Genomic DNA, 15679 nt, shown 5'->3' with positions numbered 1-15679 from the left:
CTCCTCCTCCTCCTCCTCCTCCTCCTCCTCCTCCTCCTGGTGCCTCCACCTCCCTCCCCACATGCCCTCTACGCATGCGGGGACACTTCATTAAGAAATCCGCCGGCTCCCTCCCCTCTCCCCTTAGCACCCCTCCTGCGCCCACGTGACGCTCTCCGCGCACGTGATGCCCTGGCCGAGTCTCCTGAGGTTTCCTCCCCACTAGGTGGGGCGGGGCGAAAAGAAGAAGGTCTCTGCTGATTGGCTCTCAGGAGGGCAAAGGAGGCGGGACTTGGGAGATTTAAAGGGACAGGGCACCGCCCCCTGGCAGGAGAGAGAGGGAGGAGGGCGAGGCTGAATTTGGCCGACGCAAAGGGGTCTAGGGGAGAGTGGACTTTAACTGGGTGCCTCCCCCTAGTCTTAGGATGTGCACACGGGAGACAGATCCCTACCCCCAAACCGATCACTGTGACTGCCGAAGTCTCTGGATTGGGGTTTGGAGCTAAGGATGGAGAAGAAACGGGGTTTTACAAAATAATACATGGAAAAACTAGAAACAGGCAGGAGCGCTCCAGCCCTGGAGGCTCCCCTCCAGTTCCTGGCTGGAAAAACTGATGCGGATGCCGCAGGGCGAGCCTTTGATGCGGGAATTTTGTTTCCACTTTGAACCTTCAGCCACTTTCCTCAAAGCCCCAGTTGTCTGAAAAGGATCGTCTTCTCTGCCTCGCTCGTGGATCTTCCTCAAGCAGAGCGGAGAGGACTGGGGGATGTGATAACCCCCAAATACAGAAGCTAACACACTGGGTGAAGGGTTGTGAAGTGGTGGAATAATCTCAGCAGGAAATAGAGAAAGAATAAAAGGAGGGAAATGGCAATATAAGACTGATATCTCAATATGCAATAGAAATAAAAGCTTCGGGTGAAATTTTTCAAAGAAATGGGGTTGGGAGGGAGAATTCGGTATCGGAAAAGCCAAAAGCCCTGGATACATATACAAAAGAAAACGTGGAGAATGGGAGAGAATCAGGGCTGCCCTTTGGAGGGACCTCTCTCTGGTGCAACTCTGGGGGACCCCAGGAGTCCGACCTCAGCCCCGCAGGACCTACCTCTGCAATTGGCGGCCTGGGCTGAGCCCTGCTGTGAGAGCCCAGAGGCCAGACAGAGCCCAGACCCATGCAGTTCCCAGTTGAACGACCTCACTCTAGTTCCCACGGCTTTCTTGAGTCACTCCCTTTTGGTGCTGAGTATTTTCATGCTCTAAAACTGCCCCTATATAGAAGAAAAGATTGACACCAAGTTACTGATTTTTCAACCCCCCTGCCCCTCTTCTTTCCTCCCAATCTCCCGATTTGTCAGGGGCATCAGTAGAGTCACCCCTTTCTGGGGCAGCATCTCTATGGAATTGAGCCAAGTTCTCTTTCAGCACAGGGCCTCCCTGAGGAGAAGAGGTAATAAAGAGAGAGAAATAAGAGAGGAGAGGGGCTACAGCATCTCCCTCTTTCCTGCGGCTCTCACAGATTTTAAATGCTGGGTACTCCTAGCCAGATAGTGCACAGGCCATGGCCACGCAGCAGCCCCCTGCCAAGCCGGACCCACTGGACCCCTCAAACCCAAGAGCAAATGGCCAGGTCTGCGCTTAGACCACCAGGGCCTCCTCCCTCCTCCCTGTAGGGAGAAGGTGGTGTTTGAAGGTTGAGAGCTCCTGGTGTCGGTGAGTTAGGATAAGAAACATAATTCTTACCAGCGCGATCCTCATCCAGAAGGGTCAACTCAGAGTTCAGAAAGCAAGTTGCGGGCTGGGCTGACAGTAGGAGGAAAAATGCAACACAGAGAGGTTTGGAACATAAGCAAGACTGCTAAGTGTGTGTTGGGGGCAATGATGGTGGCGCGAGGAGAGAAGAGCCAAGTGGAAGGTGGGGTCTTGCTGGGAGTCGGATGGGCTACAAAACTGGTTATACTGCTGCTGGAGTCCAAGGTCAAGGTAAAATGAGGAGAGCAAACGGGCCGGCCAAGTCTAGACTGGCTCGTGTGACCTTGGCCCCCTTGCCTGGGGCCTGGCTGGTGGGGGTGGGTGGGTAGAAAGGTCTGCCTGTTTCCAGCTGCGGGTCTTAGAGGTGGCGTGGAGGCCTGGCCTCCCCTCCTGTGAAGTACTGCGCCCCGGTGGAGAATCGGGGACTCCGCGGTTCTGGGCTCTGTGGGGCTGCCGGGAGAAACAAAGGGCCTGAAACGCCCACCCGGTTCCTGGGGCTCCCTCCCAAGTCCGGCCCAACGCCAGACGCGTCTCCCACGGACCGGGACTCAAAGACACGTCCTTCCAGCCTTTGGGAGTAGGGGCAGAACGGTGGAAAGGATCTGGGTGCAGGGCGGCCCAGCAATAAATAAAATTAATAGTATGTTCTTTTCCAGGTTTATATAAGGGCATTAACTATTCCTATTGCAATGAGATATAGATTTAATTAACCCGGCAACTTTACAATTCCGTTTATTAGGGCCACTGAGCGGCCAAAATTTAGTGGCGAGAGGAACAGAAAAGGGAACCAAAGTCCCCTTCTTCAATAAGACCAGTCTAAGATGTAACAACCACCCCCGGCCCCCCAGCGACTTGGGGGAGTGGAAAGGCTGAAAGGGAAAGTTGGGGCTAAGGGAGCTAAAAATCGGCTGGGGAAGTTCGCATGCTCTGAACTGATTCCCTTCGTTCGCTTGGTTCCCCAAGACCTTTCCGCGCCTGCAAACGCAGGCTCCAAGTCTGGGGCGCGCCGGGATCAGGGAGGGAGGCGCCCATGCAAGAGCCTGCGGGCGGGCGGTGGAAAGTAAAGCCTTGTTGGTTAATTAACTTTAAGCCTGGGGTCACTTCTCCCCCCTCCCCCGAAAAATATGTGGATCTTGCTGAGACACAAATAAAATCAAATTAAACACTCCAGGAGAGTATGCACCACTGGAAACGTAGTAATTACATCTCCGAGGCGATCCCGCCCTAGAAAGCCGAGTGCTGAAACCCTCGGCTGCTGCGGCGCGCGCTCACCCCCCCGCCACCGGCCACGCCTCGCCCCGCCGGCTTCGGGCAGGAGGCGATCGGGCTTGACCACGGATGAAGTTTAGAGAAAATCAAGAGAAATGAGAAATAATGTGGCTTCTTGGTCTCTAGCTGAGCTGCTGGTGTGGGGGGAAAGACGGAGCATGTAATTATACCGAAGGAAAATGGAAAATGGCCCCTCGGCCGGTCGGGAAGCCTTGGTTCCTCTCTGGGCTGCTTTTTCAAAGGGACATCTGCAACCGCGGAGTGGCAGGAGCCACTCTGCCCTCAGCTTCCTCCCATGAACCGAGTTCCCAGCTAAGTTCAACTCTTAAATTTTTTTCTTTCAAATACTCCAACATATAAAGGAGGTATTTAATGTGCCTTTTCACTGGAAGTGTGTGTGTGTGTGTGTGTGTGCACGCGTGCCTGTGGGTTTAGGGAAGTGTGCAGGCTGCGTGCACTGTTTCAGCACATGCCCCGTGGAAACAGCCCAAATGTGTTCATAAAGATATCCAGCTCTCTGCCTAAATCCTCTATATACAAATAAAGCTCTCTGTCTGTATACACTTTTAATTTACATGCTTATCCTACTCAAAGGCATTCCCCCGGAAAATACAGAAAAATGAAGAAGCAAATGTCTGTCTTTCTGAAGTTGAGGGGTGCAGTTCCTGGCCCGCTGTATTAAAGACAAAGTGGCCGGGGGAAGGTGCAAACCTGATGCACACACTCAAGGGCTGGGTATAGCTTAAATACTGGACTAGGAAAAAAGATGAAAGAAATGGGGTTGGTGTGTCCCTCATTTAGTGCTCAAATTTCTCCTCTGAAAATTAGGTATCAGATGATTTCCCTCCCTGCCTCCCTCTTCTCTATTTCCTCCACATTTCCCAGGGGCAAAAAAAAAAAAAAAAAAAGGCTTGAAGCCCTGAAGTTCCTTGCCCCCCCCCCTTTTTAATGGGAGAAATTCCAGTTTAAAAAAAAGGAGGAGGTAGGTTAAGCCTGTAGGAGAACAAAGAGCCTCACCACCATGGGGTCTGGATTCTGGCCCAGACTTGGGGCCTCGTAGGGCAGGCAAAGAGTTTGGAGGCCCTTTCCTGCCCAGGGTCTGGGCTTGAGGATGGAAGAGGAGATTTGTGGAGGACAGATGAGATAGGGCCTGAGCTATCCAGGAAAGAAAGGGATGTTTGAGATTAATAGGCCACTTACAAGAAGTGGTTGGGGGTTCAGAAAGGAGCTATGAAGGGGCACCCTTGAGTGCATGTCTGAATAGGAAGACCCTTGAGCACACTGGGAGAAAATTCCTGGTAGGCTGCAAAGGGCGATATTAGTGGAGAAGGAAATAAAAGTGGCTGATCCTGGAGCTTCCTGGCCCTTCCCAGTCTCCTCTCCTCTTTCCTTCTATCTCTCTGGGCTCCAAATCAGTGCAGCCAAGGAGCATGCAGACATGGGTGCCACCTCCAAAATTCCCGGATCCCTCTGGAACCTGCTCTACTTTGATCTCTCCACCCCACACAGTCCAGCCTCAGAGAATGGCCGCCAGACCTCTTCTCCCAGCCTGGAACTCACCTCCTGGACAGCGGCTGCCATCCTGGCATCTTCCATCTTTATTGTTCTCCCTCTCTAGGCCCCCAGCTTGAGATGGGACCAGGGTGGCTGAGGCATCACTTTGCTCCTTGTTTCAGAGTTTTCTGCGCTCAAACCCAAACTTGCCTTTCTCCAGGCCCCACTTATTTCCCTGTTTTAGATATTAGGGAAATCCATTCCTCTCTGCTGCCTATTTAGGACTCCTTGCAGTGCTGGTTGAGGTTTGGGGACCATCTCAAACTTTTCCCATCTGGCTCTGCAGGGATCTATACAGGGGTCAGGGTTTAGGCCATCACCAGTCTTTTCCTGCATTCTCCTCCAGCCTGCCCCTAATTGCAAACTCTGCCTGGTGGTGCACAGGGTTTGGTCAGGGAAGTCAGGTGGCCCCTTCCATGGGGGAACTGTCAGGAAGCCTCCTCCAGTGGCCTCCCAGAGCCCTCAACCCCAGCCTTCTTTCTTTCATAGCTTCCCCTCCTCCCTGCCCCACCAAGCTCAACACAGGGCCCCTTCCCCAACCCCCCTTCATACACTCCTTCCCCAGCCCTTTTCTAATCCTCACCCTCCCACCCCCCTTTCTTTTTGGGCAATATCTCAGTCTGTCACTTGGCGCACCCCTCCCACCCCCCCCACCCCCGCCTTACCCCTCATTCACAAAAGAAGTTCAGGGAATAAACAGGAGTTAAGAAATTAACAAAGTATTTCCCCCCCCCTTTCTGGCCTCCTCAGAGCTCCTACCCCCACCAGGTCCTCTACTAGGGGAAAGGGTCCTCTGTCCCTTTCCCCTCCCCCAAGACACCTCCCCCTTTTAGGAAGCCCTTCAGAAACAGACAAATAAAATCTCTCCTGGTTTTAGGGCCTGTCTGAGAGGGAAGTCCAAGTTCATTTTCAAGTTAGACAAGAGAGCTGAGGGGGTTGGGAAGAGGTGGAGGAGTGTTTGCTGGGGGCTGAATTTGGCTTCCTCACAGAGATCTAACAAAGGCCCCTTTTGGTCAGAAAGCCAACAAACCAAATGCCTGGAAAAAGGTATTTATCACTTTCGATCATTTCCTCCATCTTTTAAAGTTTAGGTTTGGGGCTCCTAGAAGGGAGGAATACCAGCCACTCTTTATTTTTCTTTTTAAAGAGTTTCAGCTACTTAAAAAATATGGAAAATAACATTCTTCTCAGGGCAAGGAGGGGTTGTGAACCCCAATACAGCATTCCTCTGGGTCAAAGTAGACTGTTTAACCTGCCCCAAAGAATGCTAAATATAAAAGTCATAGCTAAGGGGCCAGGCATTTCATCTCCAAGGAGGTGAGGGACCTCCTTGGTGCCATCATGATGTGGGAACTGGAGTTTGGTGAGGTCCCAAAAGGCAGATAGTGGAGACAGTGTGTATATTTCATCATGGGGAAGAGGAAAAATTGTATACTAAATGGATCACAGCCTAGTTCTCTCTATGACCAGATACTTTCAGCAGTCACAGCAAAACCACATTCTAATCTGAAAATCATTGAGCAGAACACAAGAAATTAAAGGACTCTCAGAAGATGTCTCAGAAGAAAGAAAATTAATTCCTGCATCTCCAAAAGAGAGGGAAGACCCAAGGCTCAACTAAAGGGGGGAAAGAAACTGCTTTTTGCTAAAATGACCAACCTTGGTTGGGATCTATGGAACAAAAAGGCAGAAGGGAGCTTGTGTATCTGGGTATCTGGGGCAGGATTCCTGCTGGTGGTAATTAATTAAGTCTTCTTTAAAAGATATAATTTGGTGCAGTTTTAGTGACTGGAGGGAAACTATCACTCTGATATCCTTGGGGTGGGGGGATGTTAGACTTTCTCTCCTTTACTGCCTCCTCCCTTTCCTCCAAATTTCCCTCTTCTTTAGGGAGTATTTAGAGGCACTTTTTTTCTCATAGCTGTGGTGTTGCCTCATACATGCAGCAAAGCTGGTGAATTTTAAAGGACTAGAAAGGAGGGTGGGACATCCATTTTCCCTCTTCTCACAGATTACTGCAGTCACTTTCATAGTCAGAGATAACTCAGATAAGAGGAAATATTTTTCAAGGCATAGAGACCACCCCAGAATCTTTGAACTTGATGGCCTTTAGCATTTTTGGAGAGCATGATTGTTGAGTCCTGGCTTTTGGACAGTGCACTTGCTGGGGGAACGTGTGTGCATTGTGCTTGTGCAGCACAGAAAGATTGGGGGGGGTCACAACAGGGGTGTTAGTTGGGGCAAGCTGATGGAGTGGGCATGATAGGAAAGAAAACAAGGTTAGAATGAGAGTTTGAGAAAGACCCTGTGAACCTCTCAACCCCTGCTCTATTCAGAGGCAGTCATCTCTCCCTAGGCTGAGCCATTATAAGCAAATAGATGGGAAAAAAGAACATACTCATGTTTTGCAGAGGATGCAGTTCTTAAGGTGCAGGAGGAGGGGACCTTGTGCAATTCTTCTCCTACTCTTAGGTATTGGGAAAATCCTTTTCTGCTGCAGTCTGTATTTGTGATTTAAAGTATTTGTAACCCTCTTTTTCAGTGCTTGGTTTATAAATGGAATTTCCCTCTGAAGAAGTAATACAAATTTGTTCCTCTCTCATCTATTATAGACTTTTCATTTCTAGACAAGAAAGTATGTAATATATGCTTTGTTAGGTGTTAAGGGAACTTTAGATAAATATTATCATAAAATACGTGCCCTCAGATACCCATATCCATATAATTATGTAATCTTTTAATTTTTTTTTGTTTTTAAAAAATATTTCCCTTGAATATGACAACTTAATAATGTTTAATTAAGAAATTTTAAAGCCTTTGATTGTCTTTTTGCCCATGCTGAGAAGGGGAGGCAATGGTGGACCCATATAGTTCTATGGGTAAAAATACATGTTGGCACAGACATGTATGTTAACCTATTTCCATTATTTTTTTCCTGATGCCATTAGCTATTGAGTGGAAGTGGTATTCAAGCATATGTAAGTGCAGAGATGCTTTTTTAAAACTACATGTTTAGGAGAGAATAAAGACACCAGGTCTCAGGATATCCAGGAGCAAGTTTGCAGTATGCAATTCTAAGGTCCATTTTTCCTTTAGGCACCACTTATCGGAATTGTGCTCCCGAAACCAACTTGCCATCTCTCCGAACTCGGTAGAACCCTAGCACTGGTCCTGTTCTTTTGCAGCAATTTTCTCCCACGGATTTTGGGAGATTCGGGTCACTTCCGGAGCCTGGATGGCGATTCCGCTCAGCCTGAGGAGGCACAGCCGCCTGCTCCGCCAGGAACTCGGCGCTAGCATCTAACTCCTACTCTTTCTTTTTCTCTGGATTGCTCCCAAGACAGAGAGTTCCTTAGTTTATTTTAACATGCTGATTAAAAAAAATTTTTTTACATGTAGTAATTAGTATTTTATTTCACTAAGTTGGACCAAGCTTCTCGCGAAAGCCGCTTGCACACGAGACAATAAATGGCCGACACGGAGCACAGCAGGGAGAGTGCCCGTCTTGGGAAGCGCCCGCTCTACTCCTGGGCGCCAGAGCAGATCGACTGAGGCAGGCACAGCCACACAGGTATTCCTGACTGATGCACTTGTGCACTCTATGGGCACCTATAGCCGAGCACACAGGTGGGTACGTTTATTTGTGGGCCCTGAGAGCTCTGGGAGTGTGGGTAGAGGAGCGGACTTATTGGAGTGCCTGGGCATTCCTGAGTGTGCTTGTGTGAACAGACGTGGGGGTGTCAGGAGTTAGGTCCCTGTGCCCCAAAGGGCTCCTGTGCTTATCTACAGGGACACACCCTGACTGCCTATTTCTGTCAGCATCATCCACTGTCAACACCAAGAATCAGTTTTCCCTCCCTTCTCCCCCGCTGTCCTCTGCTCCCTGAGGAAAGGGCTCCTCCCAAATGGGGAAATAAACAATTTTCTGTTCTTTATGCTCAGTCTTGGAGTAGAGAAGTGGTTAAGAAAAATAATCACACACCTAAAAAGATTTCTCAAAAAAGGCTGAGTGAATCCCAGGCCCAAAAAGAAAAAAAAAAAAAAAAAAAAGGTGAGGGGTAGGGTGGGAGGTGGTGAGAAGGATGGGGGCCAGAGGGGTAGAAGCCGTGAGCACAAGCTCCTCAAAACCTGGGTAAATCTTAGCTGGCATAATGGTAAAAGAGAAAAGCAAATTATTCAATGTTAGGATTCTTAGTATCAATTTCTGTGTGGCTATGTATTTGTTACCGTTTGTTGAATATAATCATATGAAATGGCATGGTTATCTCTTAAACAGAAGCTCATGATAACAATGTCTGCATATAGCTAGACATGTTTTAAATCTACTTCTAAACTTGGTGCCGTACAAGTCTACAAATTTCCTATATTAAATCTTATCTTGAGAATGCTTTGTATGTTAAATAGTAGAGACAGGATCATAAACCATGGTGAATTTCTCCTTCCAAACATTACCAGTAAGAAAAGCAGACTTGCTACCTTTCAAAGTTTAGCCCCACCCTTGAAAAAAGTTTCCCAAATATAATTCATCCTGGGAAGAAGAAAACCCAACCAACCCTCTTGCCCCCCAAAGGTGACTGCTCCCTTGATCCTCCAAGGGTCTGGCCCTCTGGATATAGGCATTAGGGAAGTGGGTTTTTTTTTTTTTGTTTTTTTTTTTTTTTTGCCAAGTCCAGAAACATCCCCTCTGGTCTCCAGGCTGGTTTCTCAGGGCTCACTCTGGACTGGACAGGGTATCTCAGATGCTCGGCTCAGTGTGCCTGGAATATGGATTTGAATCTGTAATTTCAAATTGAGTTTTCACCTGAAGGCTGTGTGGGGTGATGCCCCAATTTCACTCTGTAAGTGCATATTCAACTTAAGGACTGTTTGGAGGGGCTACTCCTACCCAGCTTCAATCATCCTGGAAAAAAACTTGGAGCCCAAATATTATTCCAACCAAGAAATACATTTTCCATAGAAATCCCTTGTGTGCTCTCTTTCTCTACATATATATACACACATACATATACACACACATAGATGCATTTTGATAATATAAGCCAGCTGTACACATTTCATCACAACAGAAACAATATCTTCCAGGAAATAATGCCCAGAAAGGCAGACTCTGTCCTTTTACACCAGGAAAAATGCACAGAGGACCCATTTCACCATCTCGGAGCACACTGCACTGTTCTCCACTAGATTTTCCTTATTTCTCTCTCTCTTGTTCCTCTCCAGCAATGAGTCTCCACAAACAATCAGAATTTGCCTTTTCCTAAATTATTCAAATAAGCAAAAGGTAAGTGAGAAGAATTGTCCGAATTCTTTCAGGATGCTTTTTAGAATGATGGAATATAGTTCCCCACCTTCACCCCCAGAGAGAACCTTAAGCCTGTGACCCACTCCCACATAGTGGAGCCTGAAGAATACTCCACGCTATGTGAACAGGGAACATATCTGTAATAACCTCAAAATCTACCTTGGTTACAAACACCTAGGACAGTAAGAAAACCCCCTTCGGCATTTCCTCCTCCACCGTTTCTTCGACCTTTACGCGGTAGCTTCAGCTTCAAATATCGAAAGCTGCAGAGGACAGTCCCCCCTGCTCAAGGGCGAAAAGACACCTTTCCATGCACTTCGGGACCAAGCCAGCTCTAATGTGCGGACTTATTCTGGGGGAGCCTCAGCGGAAAAGCCCGTGAGATCATAATCTCGCTCCAGATTTTTACCGCAGAGATTAGTTACATTGCTTAATTTTCTTCTCTATCAGGGCCGTTCAAAGAGCTCAGGAATATCGCCTTTCTGTCTAATTCCCCAGCGGCTTTTCTGCTCCCGAAAACTGACTACCTCCTTCAGCCGAAATCAGGCGGAGGGAACGGCGGGGGGAATGGCAGGAGCTGCGCGGGGAGCTCTCGGCTGAGGACTCGCCTTCGCCTGCCCCACAGCCGCGTGCGTTCGACTGGCGCTCCCGCCCCGAGACCTGGAGGGATGCGGGCGGTGGCGCTGAGGGCTTTTTCTCCTTCCGTCCCGGCAGCGACCTGCACTTCAGTGCCTCCAGGGCACCTTCCTTAAAGGTTCAGGCACCTGGCAGAGGGTACCTCTCTGGAGAGATCCGCAGACGGCTTGCATAGTCCAGAGACCTAAGTCTCCACGCTCCTGGCCTGGGACTGGGCGACCATTATTTTCGCAACATGAACCAAACGAAATTTGCAACAGTTACAAACCTCAGCTTCCAGACGGGGTGGCGCCTGCCTGTCCAGGTCTTTGTTTTTTTGAAGGGAATACACTTAAAGGGAAAAAAAATCAGTTGGGAAGAAAGTTGTATTTCCAAACATTTCTAGCGGAACTTGTATGTGTTGGCGCCGCATTAGGGCCGGGCATCTGCCCAACGCCTCCCCATCCTCCCTGGGAGCTGGGTCCCGCTACAAAGTCTCCAAATGAGGCGGTGGGGAGTCACTTTCCCGCAATCGCCCTCCACAGACCCACCGCCCCCAAAAGATTTTAGGCGCGGACCCCTCTCGAGGCAGTGCGGGAGCTGCGGCCGGCGTGGCGGGCGGGCGGTGGCAACTGGACAAGGCCGGGCAAGCTGAGCCCGCAGGTCTCCCGCCACCGGGGCGCAGGACGGGTCCCCCAGACCTTCAGAGTCTTCGGACCCGGCTTTTGTGTAGATTGGCTAGAAGGAACGGCTGGAGTGAGTCGAGGGGTTACTGACTCCCGCAGCTTTCAAAGATGGCACTTTGCAACTTTGTAACCCTCAGAGCTGCACAGCCAAAGGTACTTGGGGGCGGGGTCCCCTTCATATAGCATTTGGGGGAGAGGGGAGTAATTTCAACCCTTAAGGATTTACACTAACGGGCTATTTCTTCCCCAAATCCTTTTCATACTTCGGAAGGCTTGGCTGCCTTCACTTTGGAATTTGACAGACCTTCCCCTCTCCCTTGTTTTGTTTTTCCAGCGTGTGTTCCAGCTGGTCCCAAGAAATGGGGCAGGGGAGAGTCCTTGAGGTAAAACTCCGTTGTAAACTAGAAGAGAAAAATGCTCACTGCACGGATATGAATAAAGTAGTGAGCGCTGCTGCAGAACGGTACATCTGAGGGAGACTGGAGACGCCCTTTTATTTTTGATAGCGAACTAGAGGTCCAAAATACAGGTAACAGGAAGCTTTGCCTTCCGTGACGGGTTCCTGGGAAGCTGTTTGCTCCCCACTATGAGTGAGAATTCAAGGGCGCCGGATGTGTTTTGCTGTAAACAGTCAAACTCTTCTTGTAATGACCTCATCCCTGCCAGATGTGTCTTCTGATCCTACCAGAATGAGGCACTTAAAAAAATTAAATCCAGTTTTGGAATTAATCTGATGTAAAATATGTTTATTTTGTTTAGGGTTGAAGGGCCAAGCAATTCTTCTGCCTTCAGGGATTTTACTAGCTTCGGAGTCCAGTGGTAAATTCTGATGGATTTTTTTTTTTTTTCAGTAGCGAAAAGGATTTTTAAGGGTTGTGTTCACTTCTAGGGTCCCTGAGACCTAGGAGTTTCATGCTCATATTCATTACACAAGAGGAAGGAATTTCCACTGGGAGAAGGAACCAATCTCCTCCAAGTAGAAGGTCTCAGTAATCAAGTGACAAGAGCCTTGTTCATCTTCATGAGGCAGCTGACTGTGGCCACCTTTGCTCCTGGTCTTTCACAGAAGTCTTCCTTTCTCTCCCATTCCCTCTACTCCCCACCAACCATCCACATACACCATCTGGAGAAAAGTCCCTTTGGGGAGTGATTTTCTTCCTTTCAAAGAAAGAAGGACTCTCCCAAACATGCTTTCTTTCTATACTGGTACTCCATGAGGATCTTCTAGCCACTCCTTACCTCTATAGCAACTGCTCCCCTCAAATTCGGTAGCACTTCTCCTGGGCCCACAGCTGGACTGCATTCCCCAGATATCTTTGCGGTTTAATATGGTCATGTCACTGAATTCTAATTAATAGAATGTATGTGCCATTTCCTGGCCAAAGCTTTTAACCAGTGTGTGTGGGGGGGTGTCCCCATCCTGCTCTTCTATGTTTTTTGTCCTCTTCCTCTGTCAGGATGCAGACCATGAGGCCCCAGAGAATAGTGCAGACATAAAAGGGCAAGACCCTGGATCCCCAAATCACATGTGGAGGAGAGCTGCCCACTGACAAAAATCATCTGCCTAGGACTTTACCTTAGGGAAGAATAACCTTCTATTGTGTTTAAGCCACAGTACATTTTGGAGTTTATTTATACCCTATTTAAATAACAAAGTGCAACTTAATTTTTGTCTTCCTTCACCCCTTATAAGTATCAGTGGATGTTGGGTAAGCCTTCTTGGTTCTTGCATTAAAACTCTAGGAGGCCCCATGACCCTTCTGCCTGCTCTTAGGCAACACAGTCCTATAACAACTTCAAGTCATACACACAATTTCAAATCTGTAGTTAGAATGTCCAATCCAATATATCTCTGAGACTCTAGGCTTGGTTTAACATATCTTCTCCCCTCCCTAGCTCAGGACTGTTTCAACTTAGATGCCTGTAGATAGAAAAGGGGTGATTTTGGCTTTTTGATTTCTTAAACTTGTGTCTCTCTTCTTCCCCCTATACTCAGCTGCTGTTTCAGACCCACTAGGGGCTCAAGGGATGAAGAGAGTGGGAGACTGGCTCAAACAATTTTCTAGCAATTTGAGTTGTGGAGATAAGCCAACTAGATCAGGGCTATTGCTGTGGAAACTACATAGCACCAAATGAAGCAGAGCTTTCACAATTCATTGCTTAAACCTGACATATAGACAAGAATATAAATATGGACAATATAGGATTTTAAGATTTTCTGAATTTTGATTCAGAAAATTTTGATTCAGTTTGATCTATTTCCAGATGTAAGTAAAGAACCACCATTAATTTTACCAATCATTTACCACCAATCATTTTAGATTGTATTGAAACAGCCCCAGTTGGTCCCTTGCAAAATTGGCTGGTATGAAAGCATTGTCTCCAAAGGTGATGAGGATACATTGCTTTAAATTGGTTTACCCAAATTTCCCCCATCCTATTCCCTGGATATACAGACCAGACTCACTCTCAGGAAATTGGTTCTTGTTTTTTGGCCCTGCCAACACCAGGAACTGGGCAGTCTCCTTCCTTCAGTTTTGTTTTGCATTCTGCTTACTCTTTTATGGAAATCACAGCAGCTGCCTTATAGTCAGGCTGTCTGCCAGAGTCTCTGGCATTTTGAGACATTGGCATCTCTCTTTATAATGAATGCCAAGCCACTCAGGCCAGCCTTGGGTCACCAGGTGGGGAGAAAGCCTGGCAGACACAGCATGCCAAGTGAAGAAAAGAAGTGTTAGTGATGTAGTCAGCTTTGCCCATGGACACTGCTCAACCACTAGATTTTAGGGCTGTCTGTATGCTGACAAAAGAAAACTTCGTCCTTCATTGGTTACTTCCCAGTGTCCAGATATATGGTAGCAAGTGGATGGATTAACCAGATAACATTTTCCTCCTGATTACAACCGGTTGCTTGGCATTATATAGACCCTTATCATATGTGCATACTACTGAGGGCACCAGCACTCTGAATCTGAGCTAGGGGAGGAGCCAGAGAGTGGGACATAGGCAGACAAAAAGCATTAACATCTGTGACTAAGACTAATCCAGACTTGGAAACCTGCTGACCATTGTGAGCCAGGAAGGATTTGGGATGTCCATAGTTAGCAGCTAAATCAGTCTGGAAATTACTCTGGTCTTTGGAAAGAAGGTGGATTGTGTTGAAGATTAAGTTATCCATCATGGATGACCACTTGGCCCACTCTCTCTGGATTATTTCTAACCTTTTAATTCCTTTTTCAAGTATATACTGTGTCATATTCATCATCATCCAATTTCTGGGAACAGCAGATGTGAAAAGTGCCTGACATTCAAAAAAAGAGTCTGTAGGACCATACAATGAAACCTATTATACTCACAGTGAGGGCTGCTAGGTAATGGAATGGGAATGGAAGTGTGACATCTTTCCCTTGTGCAGCACTTTGAATACTGGATCTTTTCTAATTTGCCTGAGCAGAAATGGATGGGTACTAGACTAGAGACAGGGGCATGTGCAAGATGACCTGTCGAGGCCTTTTTTTTTTTTTTTTGCCTTTGGCTTCTATAATTTTCTGACAAGAGCTGTACCTGTAAAATGTGTCAGATTCAGTAGTAGGGTCAGGGGCTGCTGTCACTTGGCAGACTTCAACAACATGACCCTGGCAAAGACTTTGGAATAAAAACATCAGGAAAATAAACACTCAATGCTCCATAGCTAGAGGACAGGCTGGGAGCTGTCAGGTTGAAATACTAGTCTATTTGGGAAGGGAAGGAAAAGGAGCAAGGCCTCCAACACTCCTCTGCCTTCTAGAAAATACTCCTCCAGCAGCAGAGGGGATGCCAAGCACATCAAATTAATTAAGAAAAGAGATAGGAGAAGTATTGAGGCTGAGCTTCTGATCTAGCCAGTCTGTCAATCAACTCCCTGTCAGGAACGAGGCATTGCCTGGGCTGGGGGAGGGGAGCACCAGGAAACTAGAGATAAGGCCAATCCCTGCGCCCCATCTGTGCAGGGAGATGGAGCATATATTCAGGACCCAGATAGAAAGAAAAGGGAGAAGACTGAGAGACAAGAGAGGTGAGGGATGTCAGTGCAGGAGGAGGAGGAGCAGGAGCTACAGCAGAGGCTGGAGGAATCAGACAAGGTAGTGATCCCCGAGAGGGGAGAGTCTCTCCTGGTTAGGGAGGAGATCCCAAATGGGGCTTACAGGAGAAGTGGGAAAAGGCTTGTCTCCCAGGGTGGGCAATGGCTTGTGCAGTTTAAAGACTGAAGAGGACAAGGTATACATTGGTGGAGACAGTGCAGGAGTCTGGAGGCTGAACAGAAATTCTGTATCAGGGAGTCATGGGAAAAGAGGCTGGGAAGCTGAGGAATTGTAAATCTGGCAAGACAAGATGAACCAACAGGAATTTCTGGGAAAAGGCATTTCTGACAAAAATACTGGTAGAGATTTTGCTGTGGCTACCCTTTAGAAAAGAGGTAAAGTCTAAGCATAGAGGGTGATGTAGTTATCACTGGTCAGCTGTACAGGGCAAGCAGAAAAAGCA

Source organism: Eulemur rufifrons, chromosome 16 (genome assembly GCF_041146395.1).
Source record: "Eulemur rufifrons isolate Redbay chromosome 16, OSU_ERuf_1, whole genome shotgun sequence".
Taxonomy (NCBI): Eukaryota; Metazoa; Chordata; class Mammalia; order Primates; family Lemuridae; genus Eulemur; species Eulemur rufifrons.
Note: the sequence above shows the minus strand (reverse complement) of the source record.